This window comes from Anabrus simplex, chromosome 2, assembly GCF_040414725.1.
Source record: "Anabrus simplex isolate iqAnaSimp1 chromosome 2, ASM4041472v1, whole genome shotgun sequence".
Taxonomy (NCBI): domain Eukaryota; kingdom Metazoa; phylum Arthropoda; class Insecta; order Orthoptera; family Tettigoniidae; genus Anabrus; species Anabrus simplex.
This window is the reverse complement of record NC_090266.1, coordinates 456,933,873-456,951,415: the sequence shown is the minus strand read 5'-3', so window position 1 is coordinate 456,951,415 and position 17,543 is coordinate 456,933,873.

Genomic DNA, 17,543 nt, shown 5'->3' with positions numbered 1-17,543 from the left:
GGTAATGGCCTGTTAACACCTTCAGTTCTTGCTAGCTCAGCAGTTTAACTCTCGGGGAAGGTTCGAAACCTTTAGTATGTAACCTACCTTTTAAAATGTAAATTCTCTTCTGTCTATGTAAAACATATAAATTTATTTTGCTATAAAGTGGGGATAGAGAGTGCTTTACCCTCTCGAACTCCCCTTCCTTTGGAAATTGAGGTGACTACGTTCTCATAACCGTTTTTTTCTCTTCCTTAAAATATTAAAGTTTTCTCATACGTGTCACCTCCCTAGCTTGGGTTTAGCCCCTGTATGATCGGCCTAGTGCCTCTTAGGTTTTATTAACTTTGTGTAGGAGTGCATGTTTTCGCCTCCTATCAATTTGGTATTTTGGGCCATTTAATTAACCCAGTGTTTTGTTTTCTTCATGTGAAGGCCCTGTAGGTTGGGTACAAGATACCCCTGTTTCACTGTATGTGTGCCTTGAGGGCAGTTAGGAGTGAAGTTTGTTGTGGCCTTTGATAGGCTTGTAAAATTGAGAGCGGGACTGCTCTTTCCTAATTTGATCTCTGCGTGCCTCTAGGAGGCTTAACATTGTAAGTAGGGGCAAGTGCTCCTTGGTATGAAGGGGTTTTCTGCCCTTTGGTAATTGGTGGTTGTGAGCTGAGGGCTCAAGGAGTGTAAAACGGGGCTCGAAGCCCAAAACTTGTAACGACTCTAATCTATAATTTCTTAATTTGTTGATTTGCTACTTGGTACCTGTTACACTTTTGTTATTTGTTGTCATTTGTTGATTTTGAAAAGAAAATATAACCTTTGTTAAAGTTTTAAATTAACCTTAATTTGGTAGTTGAGACCTATTCCAGCCCGCACCTTCTTTCACCTCTGCTGTTCCACAGATACCTCGGAACAAGTGGTAGCAGAGCGTGGTTGAATGGGTCTCAATTTAGCCCCCTTTTGATGGCTAAAACTTACTTTGTTTTGAACTCTAACAATTTTCTCAGTCGCTGGTTTTTCTTTTGATTTTTTCCAAATTTGTAAAGTTCCGTCATCATGCCCGGCCCTCGCGATGTCCTCCATACGGCTATTTGCGCAAGGAGGAATTGATTTATGAATTAACAATTAGAAATGTGCAATCTGAAGGCACGGTTGCAGTAGACAACAACAAGCTTAAAGATTCCCTGACTTTGCCTATTTCCATCCCCACTCTGGGTGAAAAAGAGATTGACGACTCTCTCTCCACGATCACTGACAATACTACTGAGCTAGCATCTGTAGTTAGTTTTTTTGAAGAAAATTATCCATCACCTAATCAACTTAAACGTGTGCAAGCTCGATTGTTTCATTTTTCTAATAGAGTTAACGATCTGTTGTCTCTAAAGTTGAATGACATTCAAAGGAAGGAACCTAGTGTTGTTCTCGATAATCTTTCTGATTTGTCCAGTAAGGTTAGCCTTATGTTAACCGGGGCAGTCCCTCTCAAAACTGACCAACCGGCTACGGTAAACGTAGTTAACGAGGAAGACTCTTCTAAAGGAGAAGAAAATAGGAAATCAGTAGGAGTTCAACAAACCTCTGCCCCATTAGGGAATGAGTTTGAACGTCGTACTTCACTGAATAATGCACCTTCCGAAACTGCTTCTCCGCCCCTTAGAACTTTACCTACTATGTCACCAGGGTTCAGCAGTTTGCCTCATCCATTAGCTATGCTACTCAGGGGTATTTCTAAGTTTTCTGTTAATTCTACCAGTGACGTTATTTCTTTCTTAAGGTTTTTAGTTGAATTCCAAGATCATGCTCTTGTTTTTTCTCTTTCTCCGTGTTAGATCCTTCAGATAATTTACCCTTATCCCATTGGTGTCCTCTCAGACAAAATAGTAAGAGCAATTGCTGAACAATCATCGATCGAAGACTTCCACGCCCATTTGTTAGCTAACTTTATTCCGGCTAGGACAAGGTCATCATTAATACAAAAGTACTACTACTGTGTACAGCGTCTGGATGAAAATCTTGCTGATTTCATCCAAGATATTAAATTCTATACCAGGGTGTTTGCCCTTCACTTCCCTGAAGATCAGATTGTACAGGCCATTGTGGAAGGTATTTCTCCATCATACCGATCATACTTGTGTTTTGCGTCGCGTCCGCAAACTTTTGCCGAGTTAGAGGCTATGGCTGTCTCAGCCAAAGGAGTTAGATATGCCGATACCTTGCGTGTCGCGAAAGAACCCCCTCCATCCTCTAGTAGTTTTCGGCCTCCACCTCGCCGACCCGTCACACCCCATAAATGTTACGCTTGCGGGTCGCCTGACCATCTTCGCAATAAATGTCCATTGATCAAGTCTAGTGGGACAAGGAATGGAGCAGGGTCATCTCAAGGCTGTTTTAAATGCGGCGCGTTTTCCCATATCGCCAAGAATTGCCCAAATTCGAATAGCACCCCCTCCTGCTCAACTTCTGGTGCAACTTCCACCAATGCCAATAATAACAAGTGACTAGTGGCTTTGGCTGAGTCGACTAACTCTTCTTTCCGAGGCTCAGCCCCAAGTAAAACTGCCGAATTCCCAAGGAAAACTCAGTTTTCGAATTCATCTTTCGAAGGCCCTAAAGAATGTCTTAGGATTGCGGCGGATACCCCCGCACCTGTCCCATTTCTTAAGATTGAATTGAATAATGCACCTGTAACCGCTCTATTAGACTCTGGTAGTGTGTGTTCCATTATTTCGGATGAATGGTATTCGAAATTGATATCTGTTTGTAAACTTCCTGATTTTTGTTCGACTTCGGTTCAATATGTTTCGGCAAATTCCCCTCCATTAGAAATTTTAGGTTTTCTGTATGCCAAAATTCGTATATCTAAATTTACGTGGAAATTTAAACTATTTTTGGCCAAGCACTTGTCTTGCCCCATTATATTGGGAGCTGATTTCATGTCTCACACCGGTCTAGTGCTCGACCTTCAGAGCAAGTCGTGCACGTTCAAATTTGCTTCGAATTGTAAAATCCCCTTATTGAAATGTAGTTCTGCGTCCTGTTCATCTGTTTCGCCTACCCAGGATGAGATGTTGTTAGATCTTAGACATCTACCTGAGGAGCAGGCTGATAGTATTCGTAAGTTGTGTCAATCGTTTCCAGAGGTTTTCTCGGATACTCTTGGTGTTACTGACCTTATTGAATACAAGATTGAGGTGACGGATTCGGTCCCTGTTAGATTTCCGCCTTACAGGCTGTCTCCACCTAAAATGAAAGTTTTGAAGGAAATCATAGATCAGATGTTGAAGGATGGTATTATTCGGCCCTCTAAGTCGGCGTATTCTTCGCCCATTTTCCTAGTCACGAAACCCCAAGGTGGCTTCAGGCCTGTGATTGATTATATGGCTCTCAATCGGAAGGTGGTGTTACAATCTGTGCCCCTTCCCAACCTTCATTCTTATTTTTCATGGTTTCGTAAAGCTAAGTTCTTCACCATCTTGGACCTCAATCAGGCGTATAATCAGATCCCTCTAGCTGAAGAATCTAAACACCTGACAGCGTTTGCCACGTATTGGAACTTTTATGAATACAACCGCGTGCCTTTCGGGCTCCCCACGGGAGCAGCTGTGCTTACGAGACTGCTAGACAGGGTCTTCTCCGACATCAAATTTGAGTACTTGTATCATTATCTGGATTATGTCGTCGTATTTTCTGAGACCTTTGAAGAACACCTTGATCATCTGAAAGAAGTCTTAAGTCACCTTCGTAAGGCAGGGTTAACGGTGAAGTTGTCCAAGGTCGCATTCGCAAAGCCCTCCATGTAATTTCTAGGGCATATTGTGTCGCCCGATGGCGTCGCAGTCGATCACTCTAGAACACAGGCCATCCGTGATTTCAAGCCTCCCAAGGACATCAAAGGTATTGCTAGGTTCATTGGTATGGTGAATTTCTTCAGGAAATTTATTCCAAATTTCGCCAATAGAGCGGCACCCTTGAACTTACTTCGTAGAAAAGTCGTCAAATTTGAGTGGGGACCTTCTCAACAAACCGCTTTTGAAGATCGCAAATTAGCTCTGTGTAATGCCCCTGTTCTTGCCATGCCTGATTTCTCTAAGAAATTAATCGTCCAAACCGACGCGTCGTCGTCGGCAGTAGCTGCAGTCCTTCTTCAAGAGACTGAACTAGGGAGGCGACCCATCGCCTATGCATCTAGGACTCTTTCGGCTCAAGAAGCCAAGTATTCCATCTATGAACTTGAGGGTTTGGCTGTCTTGTTTGCGCTAGAAAAGTTCCGCCTTTATCTGGAACATGTCAAGTTCGACTTGGAGACTGATAACCAAGCCTTAAGTTGTGTCTTAGGTAGACCGCGTCGTACTGGTCGCATAGCCCGCTGGGCCATAAGAATTTCGGCCTTCCAATTTGATGTTAGGCATATAAGAGGTACTGAAAATGTTGTGGCAGACGGACTAAGCCGTATGTTTTCCAATGATGTAGAACCCATGAACTGGTTGATAGTTCTTCACCTCCCGAGTCCATACTACTTGAGGTCAATGCCATTCTAACAGATGCTCCCATGCTTTTTATGGGATATTGAAAAATATCAACGTGAAGATCCGACGCTGGCTCCGATAATGGAAACCCTTTCTTCTGGGGAACACGTCGCCCCTTATGTACTGAGGAATGGTGTTTTATGTTGCCCGTCGAGGCATGATAATAAGATGAAAGTGGTGGTCCCAACCGTTCTTGTACCCATGATCTTCAAGTACTATCAAGAGACCCCATTAGGGGGGCATTTAGGTATCTTCAAAACTCGTGAAAAGATCCGTAAAATGTTCATCTGGAAAGGTATGGACGGTGAAATTCGTGAAGTAGTAAAGGCTTGTAAATCTTGCTTGCTTAGTAAACCCACCATGTCCACCAAGGTAGGCCTATTGTCTTCTCATCAAGCATCGCGCCCAATGGAACGTCTGTATATCGACTACGCCGGACCCTTCCCCAGTCAAAGAGGAATGCCAACAAGTTCATCCGTGTGTGTGTAGATGGCTTCACTAGATTTTCTTGGTTATTTCCGACTAAGCTGGCTACCGCTCAGTCCACTATTTCTTGTTTAAATTCTATTTTTGCTTCTTTCGGGCCGTGTCAATATATTGTTTCAGATAATGCTAAGGCTTTCACATCTAATCTCTTTCGTAAATTCTGTTTTGATCTGTCCATCTCTCATGTGACTACTTCTGCTTACTATCCTCAACCATCTCTAGCTGAACGGGTCAATCGTAATCTCAGGTCGGCTCTTATTGCCTATCATCATGAAGACCATTCTAGGTGGGACACGTCCCTGCATTGCTTAGCTTTCGCCTTGAATTCGGCGTTTCATGAATCTCATAGGTTTACTCCAGCTTCCTTGATGTTTAAGTTTGTACCCAACACGCCGCTCTCTAACCTTTGGTCTCTGAGTGATATTCTACCTGAGACAATAGATCCTGATAACATTAAAGAGCTTTGAAAGAAGGCTAAGGCCAACCTTAAGGTTTCTCATGAAAAGGTTAGGGAAAGATATAATCGTGGACGGAGACCCACCAATTTGAAGGCGACCAGTTTATGGTCAAGGAGTTTGTTCCCGCGGGCAAGCTTGCCCCCAGATTTCATGGGCCGTGCGTCATTTTAGATTTCCTTACCCCGGTGACGTTGTTACTAAGCAATCCAGCCACCGAGAGGATCTTTAGGGTACATCTGTCGCAGATAAAGCCTGTGTAATGTCTAATAACTTAGTTTTGAAAGTTTTGCTGCAACGGCGTAAAGGTTATATTTTGGTTTCTTTTCAGGGGCCTTCTGCCCCAATTTAATTTTATGGTTATTTATTTAAGCATTTCATGTACAATCATCCCCATTGTTAATCTGCTGTCTTCCCCTATGGCCATTACCACGCTCCCGTCTCCTGCTAAACCACACCAGTGGCAATTAAAAATAAAATAAAGTTCCACGCCGCTGGCCCCTCAGCCTCGCCACAAAGTCAGTACCCTAAAACATTATATTCCAACAAAATTCTGCCGCCGAGATCTTACTGTTTCAGTGCCCCCGCAGCCGTGCGGCGCCGTACCGCCACTGAGGTGGGGTACGGGCCCACTCCACTCCAGCGAGGTCAACCTGTGTACGGCGCGCTGGAGCCCTCCTTCCGGCCAAGGTTGATGTGCGGCGCACCACCCGCAAGCTACTTGTGGACTGTAAACAAAACGTCGCATCTGCGGCGTGCAGCACGACTACCCCTCTCATAGTGCGGGAGAGCGGTATCTCAGGGTACTTAAGGGGTCCGAGCGGCCTCCTCTGGACACAGGCAGCGGCGGCAGGTCTTGTCGTCAAAATTTAGCGACAGATAATGTTCTTCTTCAGCTACATGAACTCTCTATTCGGCAATTAAATACTCCTTCAATCAACATTTGGTGGACTTAAAAAAAAAAAAATTCTTCCTTCAAGAATTAAAGTTTTTTTTCTTTCTGCATTCATCTACTACAAACATAGAGACCTTTCATCAAAATCTACTACAAATGGTTTAAAACTGCACTTAATCTCGTCGCACCCTTATATCAAACAACTTCTGAGACCTCGAACTACTGAAAAGTTATATTTTTCTCCTCTAAATTCTTCAACTCATCAGCAAAACTTGGGCCTTTTTTTAAAAAACAAATTTGTTGTTTTCTTCTGTGTCACCCCTTGGAAGAACTTTTGCGGGGGGGGGGGTCTGTACGGGCGGTACACCTCAACGCCGCTAATTCAAATATTGCGCCAGTTGAAACTCCTCTACAGGAGAAAGCCTGAACTTTAACAAACTGTATTAACTCACCAGTTTCTCCGAAGATAGCTCTGTGTGAATTTTGATGTGTTCGGTGGTTAACTGATCAAGAAGTGTGGACGTTCTCTACCAGATGTCTCTACTAAAAACTATGATTACGCAGTCTGGTGCGAAGGAATGAACTTTCTTGAAGAAATTTCGAATTCATAAGTTTGGTTTTTACTATATTTTGTTCTGTGGTTTGTGGGTTGGCAATATAACTTAAATCCTTTCTTTCCGCCTGTTTTGAATTTAGCCAATCCCAAATTTCTTTAATTTATTTCCAACCAATCATGTATGTCTTCTCCGACATAGATATGTTGCTCTAAGCTATCCAATAAAGGTGAGGGGGTGTGTCCACTCATTCTTGAAAGGTCTTGAATGTTCCACGAGGGTATATAAACTGCTGATTTTCTTGTCTCGCGGCCACTTCAGTAACATCTCTCTTAGCGTGTGAATATGTAGCAGGGGGCGGGAAGCGCCCCTTTCTTCAAGCAGCAGTTCATCTACAAGGTAATGGCCTGTTAACACCTTCAGTTCTTGCTAGCTCAGCAGTTTAACTCTCGGGGAAGGCTCGAAACTTTTAGTATGTAACCTACATTTTAAAATGTAAATTCTCTTCTGTCTATGTAAAACACATAAATTTATTTTGCTGTAAAGTGGGGATAGAGATAGCTTTACCCACTCGAACTCCCCTTCCTTTGGAAATTGAGGTGACTACGTTCTCATAACCGTTTTTTTTTTTTTTCTCTTCCTTAAAATATTAAAGTTTTCTCATATGTGTCACCTCCCTAGCTTGGGATTAGCCCCTGTATGATCGGCCTAGTGCCTCTTAGGTTTTAATAACTTTGTGTAGGAGTGCATGTTTTTGCCTCCTTAAAATTTGGTATTTTTGGCCATTTAATTAACCCAGTGTTTTGTTTTCTTCAGGTGAAGGCCCTGTAGGTTGGTTACAAGATACCCCTGTTTCACTGTATGTGTGCCTTGAGGGCAGTTAGGAGTGAAGTTTGTTGTGGCCTTTGATAGGCTTTTAAAATTGAGAGCGGGACTGCTCTTTCCTAATTTGATCTCTGCGTGCCTCTAGGAGGCTTAACATTGTAAGTAGGGCCAAGTACTCCTTGGTAGGAAGGGGTTTTCTGCCCTTTGGTAATTGGTGGTTGTGAGCTGAGGGCTCAAGGAATGTAAAACAGGGCTCGAAGCCCAAAACTTGTAACGACTCTAATCTATAATTTCTTAATTTGTTGATTTGCTACTTGGTACCTGTTATACTTTTGTTATTTGTTGTCATTTGTTGATTTTGAAAAGAAAATATAACCTTTGTTAAAGTTTTAAATTAACCTTAATTTGGTAGTTGAGACCTATTCCAGCCCACACCTTCTTTCACCTCTGCTGTTCCACAGATACCTCGGAACAATATGAATGGCATACTTCAAGAGGGTAATGACCACAAAGGGAAATGGAAAAAGCTGTATTCATATATCAGGAATCAAAAAGGAAAAGGAATCCAAATTCCTACAATGGAGGGAGAAGGGGGTGAACACTATTTAACAGATACTGAGAAAGCAAACCTATTTAGTACGGAATTTAGAGATTCAGTAGATGATTGTCAAGAGTTGGAAACCAAAACAGAAGATAGAGAGGGAGAGAGACAGATGGAAACAAGATGCTTCTCATTCACAAATGAAGATATTTTCAGAGAAATCCAACTGCTTCAGCAAGGAAAAGCAGCAGGAAGTGATCAAATTACTGGGGAGGTATTAAAGACAATGGGGTGGTACATAGTGCCTTATTTAAAATTTCTCTTTGACTATGTCATAAATAATAGTGTAATACCAAAGGAATGGAAGGAATCTATAATAATACCAATTTATAAAGGAAAGGGTGATAAAAGGAAACCAGAGAACTACAGACCAATCAGCCTGACCAGTATAGTTTGTAAAATACTGGAGAGTTTAATATCGAAGTACATCAGAGGGATATGTGATGATAAAGATTAGTTCATGAGGAGCCAGTATGGATTTAGAAATAAATTTTCTTGTGAGGCACAACTGGTGGGATTTCAGCAGGACATATCAGATCAATTGGATTCAGGAGGTCAGTTAGATTGCATAGCCATAGATCTTTCCAAAGCCTTTGATAGAGTGGAACACGGAATATTATTGAAGAAATTGGAGGGAATAGGATTGGACGTAAGGGTTACACGTTGGATAAAAACATTTCTAAATTCAAGGGTTCAGAATGTCAAAGTAGGAAATAATGTATCTCAGGAAGCGAAAGTTTCGAAGGGAATTGCACAGGGTAGTATAATCGGTCCATTACTTTTCTTAATATACGCAAATGATTTAGGGAACAATATAACATCAAAAATAAGATTGTTTGCAGATGACATAATTGTTTATAGGGAAATAAACAACATTGAGGATTGTTCAGAATTACAAAGTATCCAAAAATGGGTTGAAGAAAATAATATGAAGGTTAATGGAGGCAAATCAACTGTTACAACTTTTACAAACAGGAGCTTTAAAACTGAATTTGAATATACTTTGGATGAGGTAGTTATCCCAAAAGATGGCAAGTGCAAATACTTAGGTGTGAGATTTGAAAGTAATTTGCACTGGAAGGGTCATGTCGATGACATTGTTGGGAAAGCATACAGATCGTTACATGTCATAATGAGGCTACTTAAAGGATGGAATAAAGAATTAAAAGAAAAAAGTTACTTAAGTATGGTTCATCCATTATTGCAATATGCAAACAGCGTTTGGGATCCTCACCAAGAATACCTAATAAAAGAAATAGATATTGTGCAGAGGAAAGCAGCAAGATTCGTAACAGGGGATTTCAGGAGAAAGAGTAGTGTATCAGAAATGTTAAAGGAACTTAGGTGGGAATTTTTAAGTAAGAGAAGGGAGAAAACTAGACTTATAGGATTATATAGAGCCTATACAGGAGAAGAAGCATGGAGAGATATCCATGAGAGGCTTCAGTTGGAAAATAATTATATCGGCAGGACGGACCACAAATATAAAATTAGAAGGAATTTTAGCAGAATCGATTGGGGTAAATTTTCATTCATTGGGAAGGGTGTGAAGGAGTGGAACAGTTTACCAGGGGTAGTGTTTGATCCTTTTCAAAAATCTGTACAGATATTCAAGAAGAGAATAAACAGCAACAGAGAAAATAAATGAAGTGTTAGAGGGCATTCGACCAGTGCAGGTTAATGTAAATAAAAAATGTGTGTGAATAAATTAATTCCATTCCCTGGTCTAAGGAGTTTGGACAGCCAAAGTAGCTGACTGCCTGTAGGGGTGAAGTACAGTGGGGACTTCGAGGGCCCTGGGACCTCTATGGTAGCTGTGAAGGCCCTTCAGGAACTCTGAAAAGTGGTGGCAAAAGGGGCTCTAGTTAAGACGCAGCAGGTTGTTATGCTACTTAGGTTCCAGAATGGGTAAAAAAAAAAAAAAAAATTAATAAAAAAAGTAAGTAAATGCAATGTAAAGTTTAATCTTATACCAGTTGTATAGTATCATTTGAAGTAATTCCACATACTGTATATCAGTTGACTATATTTGTAAGTAGTACAGGAGATATTACAAGTAGAATTTTGTAAACAATATAAATTTATTAAGGATGAGCTGTGTGTTTAATAGAAAACATTGTTAGCGTAAATTGTATAATATTGTATTATAGGAAAATTTTCTTCTCTTGTTAATTTAATATTTAGTGCTTGACAATAATGTATTTTAGTGTACCATTTGCCACCGAGGTAGACACCTCATTTGCAAATAAAGAGATTTTGATTTGATTTCTTTCTCCTGGATGATGTTAGACATACTGATGACAATTTGACCCAATCTTCTCAAATTTTGACTCATCAGTCCATGGTATATGTTTCCACTGGTCAGTGGTCCAGTCATTGAAACTTTGTGTTGCATGGCTCACTAAAGTCTCTGAGATTTATGTCTGCGTGTTAAAAAGAGGCTGTTTGGCAGATATACGTCCACACAACCCAACATCACATAAGCATTATTTTACAGTCGACACTGACACGGGTTGTTCTGTTGATTTCAGTGCAGATATCCACAGCTATAAACCTTCTGTTACACTTGCTTGAGATCACAATATGTTTATCTTCAGCAACAGATTTTCCTCCACGATGTCGACTATGTAGTCGATCTTTGTGAATGCGTGTGTGTTGTCTGCTTCAAAGTAGAGTAAATACCAAATTCAGAAATCCCTAATTTTGCAGCAACTCCTTTTTTGACCAACCAACTGTCTTGTAAGCACATCCTGCAAAAATTGGACCAGTACTGAAGAGAAGTTAATATTGGAAAATGGTCTATATCAGGGGTGGCCACTAATCTTCATTCTGGGAGCTGCAAATTTAGGAGACAAAATTGGGAGCATGTTTAGAAAATGGTTCATGAAATGAAGACAGGTTTTTCATTTTATAACAAATGAAGGAACATTTATTTTCTACACTACACAGAACATTATTGTTCAGGTACACATCAAGGAATGAGATTTTACTTCTGAGAAGTGCTTTTTTGAGTGTTCATTTTTGCTGTTAGTTTTTTGAATCTGGCTGATAATAATTGGTAAGCACAGTTCGCACATGTCACTTAAATGTTCATCAGTTAGTTCAGATCGATATTTAGATTTAATGAATTTAAGATTTGTCTACAGTGATTCACACATATAAGTAGTCCCAAATATTGGGTTAAGTCTCTTGGCACACTCTTTTGTTAGTGGGTATTTTTCTTCTGGAACATTCTTCCAAGATTCTATGGTGGAAACGCCACTTCGTCCTTTTAGTCCTTCGCCCTCTTGCAGTTCTAGTAGCTCCAACTCTACACCTGCTGTATCCTTTGTTATTGGTTATGAAACAGGAGAGCCATCGCCCACAACATCAACAGAAAAAGGATTTTCAAGGAATGAAAATGAAGGTTTAAGTGATCTCAAATCATTAAATCTGCCATTGATTTCTTCAGCAAGGCCAGAGATTTTACTCAGTAATTTTCTTCAAACATTTGAAGTGAGGAAATGTTTTAGTCTGAAGGCTATTAAAGATAAGTACAAATCAGAAGTAAGTTTTTATCTTCCTTGAAAAGATATTCTAGCATTTCTAAATGCTGGACCACATCTGTAAATGAAAAGCCAAATCTAAGAACCACAGGGGGTCATGAAATTCAGGGAATGATTTTCCTTTTTCTTCCATAAACTGTTTGATTGGTCAAGTAATTCAAAAAATCTGCCAAGAACACTGTTTACTGATAGCCATCTTACTAAGCAGTACCAATATACATCATCAAGAAGCTCATCATTGTTCATATCTTCTATAAAAATTTGAACTGTCTGCGTGTTTTGGCACATGAGCGAATACAGTTCACAATTTTTAGAACTATCTGCATAATATGCGGGTACTGAAAATATTTTGCTGCTAAATGTTCTCTGTGAATAATAGAATGTACAGGCAGGAAATCAGGAACTGATGTGTCAGCATTTAAAAGCCCGATAAGCCCTTGTTTCGTGCCAGTCGTAGATAGTGCACCATCGGTAGCAATGCTGACAATATTACCAATAGGCACTGAGTTTTTCTGTAAAACACCATCCAGGGCTTTTTTAATGTCACAACCATGAGTAGTATCCTTCAAATTAACCAGGTCTAAAAGTTCTTCCACCACCTGCAAGTCCCTTGACCCATACCTCACAAATATGGCCAGAGCCAGACTCACAGCTGAGCACTTGCTTAGATTTTTTTGTAAATTATTTAAATTATCCGCACTAATAACAGAAACTCGCCTCTCTATTGTGTGTCTAGCAGCGGGCATTTCGTTGATCAGTTTCTGCAGTTTCTTATTTTCGGGTTCTAAAACAGAAATAACTTGTGCCATGTTCTTAATAAACTCCACCTTGGTAAAAATTGACATAACCCTACTCTGACCATGAAGTTTTTCCTTTATTGACTGCAGTTTGGTTTTCCTTAACTGATAGCCAACAGGAAAATCTTTGTTGAAACCGCTGTGGTTATGTAGTGTCATGATGGCATTTTAGATTATTGGCTTTGAACTGTGACAAAGTTATTTGACACAAAGGAAACGTTGGCTTACCGTTTCTTTCTACAAAAACGAATTCATCCTCGCAGTCGGTATTAAAAGCTTGATTCTCCTCTTCATATTTACGCTTCTTAGATAGCATCACAACTTTTCGGACATCAGGCCACAACTGTACTGAAACAGCACACAACAACTGCACACAGAAATGTATCGGCACTCGCTACTGCTTATACGCGAACGCGACTGGCTTCACCTCACAACACTGACTCACTGACACACTCTCTCGCTCAAAGCACTATCTAACGGAAGGCCCCGGAACTATATTCACCTTACATCTCTCACCACTGCCCTACAGTGCTAATAATGTAAAGACGCACATTGCTGGTACTGACTGACACCGGCCGTGAGATGTTTTTAGATTCCATTAATTATAGACCTATCATTTAATTTTACTCTAAGGTTGGTGTCAGGAGCCGCACGAGACTGAATTTAGAGCCGCATGTGGCTCGCAAGCCTCGTTGTGGCCAGCCCTGGTCTATATCACAGATATTCCAAGAAAGAGGGAAAGTAATTTGTATTACAGTAGAGTCTCACAAATCCGAGGCTCCATTAAATCTGAGCGTTATTTGAATTTTTATTTTCGCAAATTTAAAATGAGCGTTCTATGGCATTTCATTCCCTGCTTATTCCCAGCCAAGTCATCCTACTGTGCCTCCCATCAGCTGAGACCACATGTGTTTGTTGTTATGCCTGAAACTAAAATGGTTTTTGAGAAAGAAGGGTCTGCCTATTAAAGCAGTTTTATTGCTGGACAATGCAGGGTCACATCCAGATGAATAGGAATTAGTACATGATGGAATTTTTGCTTTATTTTTGCCCCCTAAAGAAACAAGTTTGATACAACCTATGGATCAGGGCGTTTTGGTATATCTAAAAGAAAAAGTATCGGCACTGCCTGCTACATTCACTCGCGAAAGCAACAGGACATAGTAAAAGAATCACAAACTTCCTCAAACAGATAACCATGAGAGACGTAGTGTATTGGTTAACAGAATCATGGGACGAAGTGAAGCCAGAGACACTCACGAATTCATGGAAGAACGTTTTAGGAAGTGCTGTGTCTGCTGACAGCAATGAAAATGAAATTGATGACTTACCACACTTGTTAGATGCAATCTCATAGATACCCAGATTTAAAGTTGCCAGTGAAATCAAAGTTAAGGAATGGATGAAGAGTGATGAATAGTGTGAACTTACAGATGCATCAATAATTGAAATGTTGAAGGAACCAACAGAAGCCAATGATGTCTCACTACATTGGAGGCGGCACTACACTATGTAGAACTACCACCAGAGGCAACTCCCACCGACACCCTGCTCTTCAAGTGATGGTGTGACAGTGCTACATAGAAACGATACAACATTCAAAAAACGGAAGTTAGTTAAGGACTTTTTCAAAAACTAATCTTGTCCATCTCATAACACTGTAAGAAATGACAATACAGGACTTTAGCTTCAATCGCTGCCGAATTTGTTTAATGTTTCATGACTTTCACTGTGTTGCTCCATGTAGTCCGAGTTATTCTAAATCATATGTACCCGCCCCCAATTTCCTCAGATGATCGAGACTCTACTGTATAGCTAACAACTGATGATTTCAACAACAAAAACAACAGAGTCTTTTGAGGTTCATAAATTCTTTGGTGCAGCAATATAACAAAATCCAACTGAGCAAGTTGGCTGAGCAGTTAGGGCACTTAGCTGTGAGCTTCCATCCGGGAGATGGTGGGTTCAAGTCCCATTGTCAGCAGCCCTGAAGAGGGTTTTCTGCGGTTTCTTATTTTTGCACCAGGAAAATGCTGGGGCTGTACCTTAATTAAGGCCATCTCAGCTATTTGCCCAGTCCTAGGCCTATCCCATCCTTCTGTTGCCGAAAACCTTTGATTTGTTAGCGCAACTTTAAACCACTAGCAAAAAAAAAAAAAGAAAAGAAAAACAGTATCCAGGCTGATGTTTGGTGCACACTGGCTGAAGATTGTATTACAGGATACCTACATTCTGTAATACCTAAATAATAACTAAATATCATTAAATAGCATATTTCAGTGTGTAATAGATCAGAATGGACAAATACCTGCAGTAGAAAATAGATCATCCCACATAAGTCCAATACCTCATCCACGTCGTGGGGGATGGGCAACGGTACGAAGTAGGGGATAGCCTGTAAGGGTAAAGTACAGCGGGGACCTTGTGTGCTCCAGGACCACTACGGTAGCTGTGAAGGCCTTACAGGAACCCTGAAAAGTAACGCCTAACGGGGCTCTGGTGAAGTCCTTAACGGCAACTGAGACAGAGAAGGAGACCTTTGGTATGGCAAAGTTGGCGGAGGAGGCAACCCTTCCTCTTGGGGTAAAATAAAGAGGAAAACCACTGCCTTGTGGTGAAGAGGGATCTTCAAAGGCTAAGGGAGACTACCCCAAAAGAAAACAGCAGGCTTGGAGGTGTAGGTGGCAGCCCCACCACCAAGCTTGGGTGCTGTGGGCCAATAACTCGCACAACCTTAAATTACCTTATTACAGAAACATCAGCAATGAGAAACCAGACTGATTCAAAGATGACAAACTTTGGCTTGAAAAGGCTAATGAAAATTGGGTTATGGAATGTGAGGACTCTGCAGGAAAGTGGAAGGCTACGACAGGCAGTGGCATGTACTATACGAAGAGTTATAGCCTGAACATCCTAGGTTTGAGTGAGGTGAGATGGAGTGAGTTTGGGGAATTGGTAACCCATGATGGAGTTACATTTGTATACTGTACTCTGGAAGACCCGAGGGCGACGGAGCAAGTTATGGAGGGTATATTAATGGACAAGAAGGCTAAGAGGAGCCTTATGGAGTGGTATCCAGTGACTGAGGGGATAATAGTGGCACGTTTTATGACCAATATTAGGAATGTTGTGTTGATAGTATGCTAGGCACCTATGGAGTTGGCAGAGGAGGAAGACAAACATGCGTTCTATGGACATCTTAATAGTATGGTTAAGAAACAGAAAAGGAAGGAGATCATCCTAGTAGGAGGAGACTTGAATGCAAAAGTGGGACAGGACAATGAAGGACTTGAACATATTATGGGAAGGCATGGTTTAGGAGAGTGAAATGAGAATGGACAGCTGTTTGTGGACTTCTGTGCAAGCCACGATTTGGTTATTGGTGGTACTGTAGTTCCACATAAAGACTGCCATAAAGTGACATGGGTATCACCGGATCATAGGACAGAAATCCAGATAGATCATGTGGCTATTGGACGAAGGTGGAAGAGTTCATTGTTGGATGTGAGGAACAAGAGAGGTGGGGACATTGGTAGTGATCACCATCTTGTTGTGGCTACCTTTAGAATGAAGATCCAGGCACAAAAGAGAAGGATAGAGCAGACAAGGAAGCAATATGATGTTGGAAATTTAAGGGAGGACAGAAATGTGAAAGAATACTTCAGGATAGGACTAAAGAATCTATTTCAAGCACTCATTGAGGTGGAGGATGAAACTATTGAGGAAAAATGGGTGAAGACTAGATCTGTATTTACTGAAGTAAGTGAAAATATCCTGGGTTTTAAGGACAGGAGGAAAAAAGACTGGATGACTGATCAGACGTGGGAAATTATCAGACAAAGAAAAGAGATAAAGGAAGAAATGAATGCATGTAAGACACTAACGAGGAAGGCAGAATTGCAATCCAAATATGCTGCGAAGTATACGGAAGTAAAGTGCGAGGAGAGATCAAAGGAAATGGATAGATGACCTATCTCAACAGGCAGAGGAGGCAGCCAGAAAGGGACATCTTAGACAACTCTATACCATCACCAGAGTTCTGACAAGGAAGCAGATGCAGAAAAACCATCCAGTCAGAAACAAAGAAGGTGTCCTCCTAACAAACTCTGAGGATCAACTGAAGCAATGGCAGGAACATTTTTCTGTGGTGTTAAACCACTCCTTGGAGGAGCAAGTAGATGTGGGAGAAGAAGAAGAAGAAGAAGAAGAAGAAGAAGAAGAAGAAGAAGAAGAAGAAGAAGAAGAAGAAGAAGAAGAAGAAGAAGAAGAAGAAGAAACCCAGCCTGACCCAAGGATTAAAGTCTGCATTCCAACAATGGAGGAAATCAAGCTGGCATTGAGACAGTTGCATATTGGTAAGGCAGCAGGAGTTGCCAATATTCCAGCAGAAATCATGAAGGTTGATATGGATACCACTGCCAATAGGTTGCAGCCACTATTTGAGAAGATTGGAGATGTGGGTTGCTCGTGAAGTTGCCAAAGAAGGGGGATACATCAAACTGTAACAACTGGAGGAGCATTACGCTTCTTTCAATCCCTAGCAAAGTCTTCACCAGGGTTCTGCTGAACAGAATTAAGGAGTATATCAACTTGAGGCTCCGACAGGAACAGGCTCGTGTGTAGACCAAATAAACACTTTGAGGATAATTCTGGAGCAATGTGCTGAGTGGTCATCTTGCCTCTATGCAGTGTTCATTGACATCGAAAAAGCTTTTGATTCGATCAGCAGAGAACCTATGTGCGAAGGAAGTGAAGCGGTATGGAGTGCCATCACAAATTACCAACCACATTCAAGAAACATACCATGATTATACATGCAGAGTCATTCATGAGGGCCGTGTATCTGAGCCTATATCTATACGTTCAGGAGTACGTCAAGG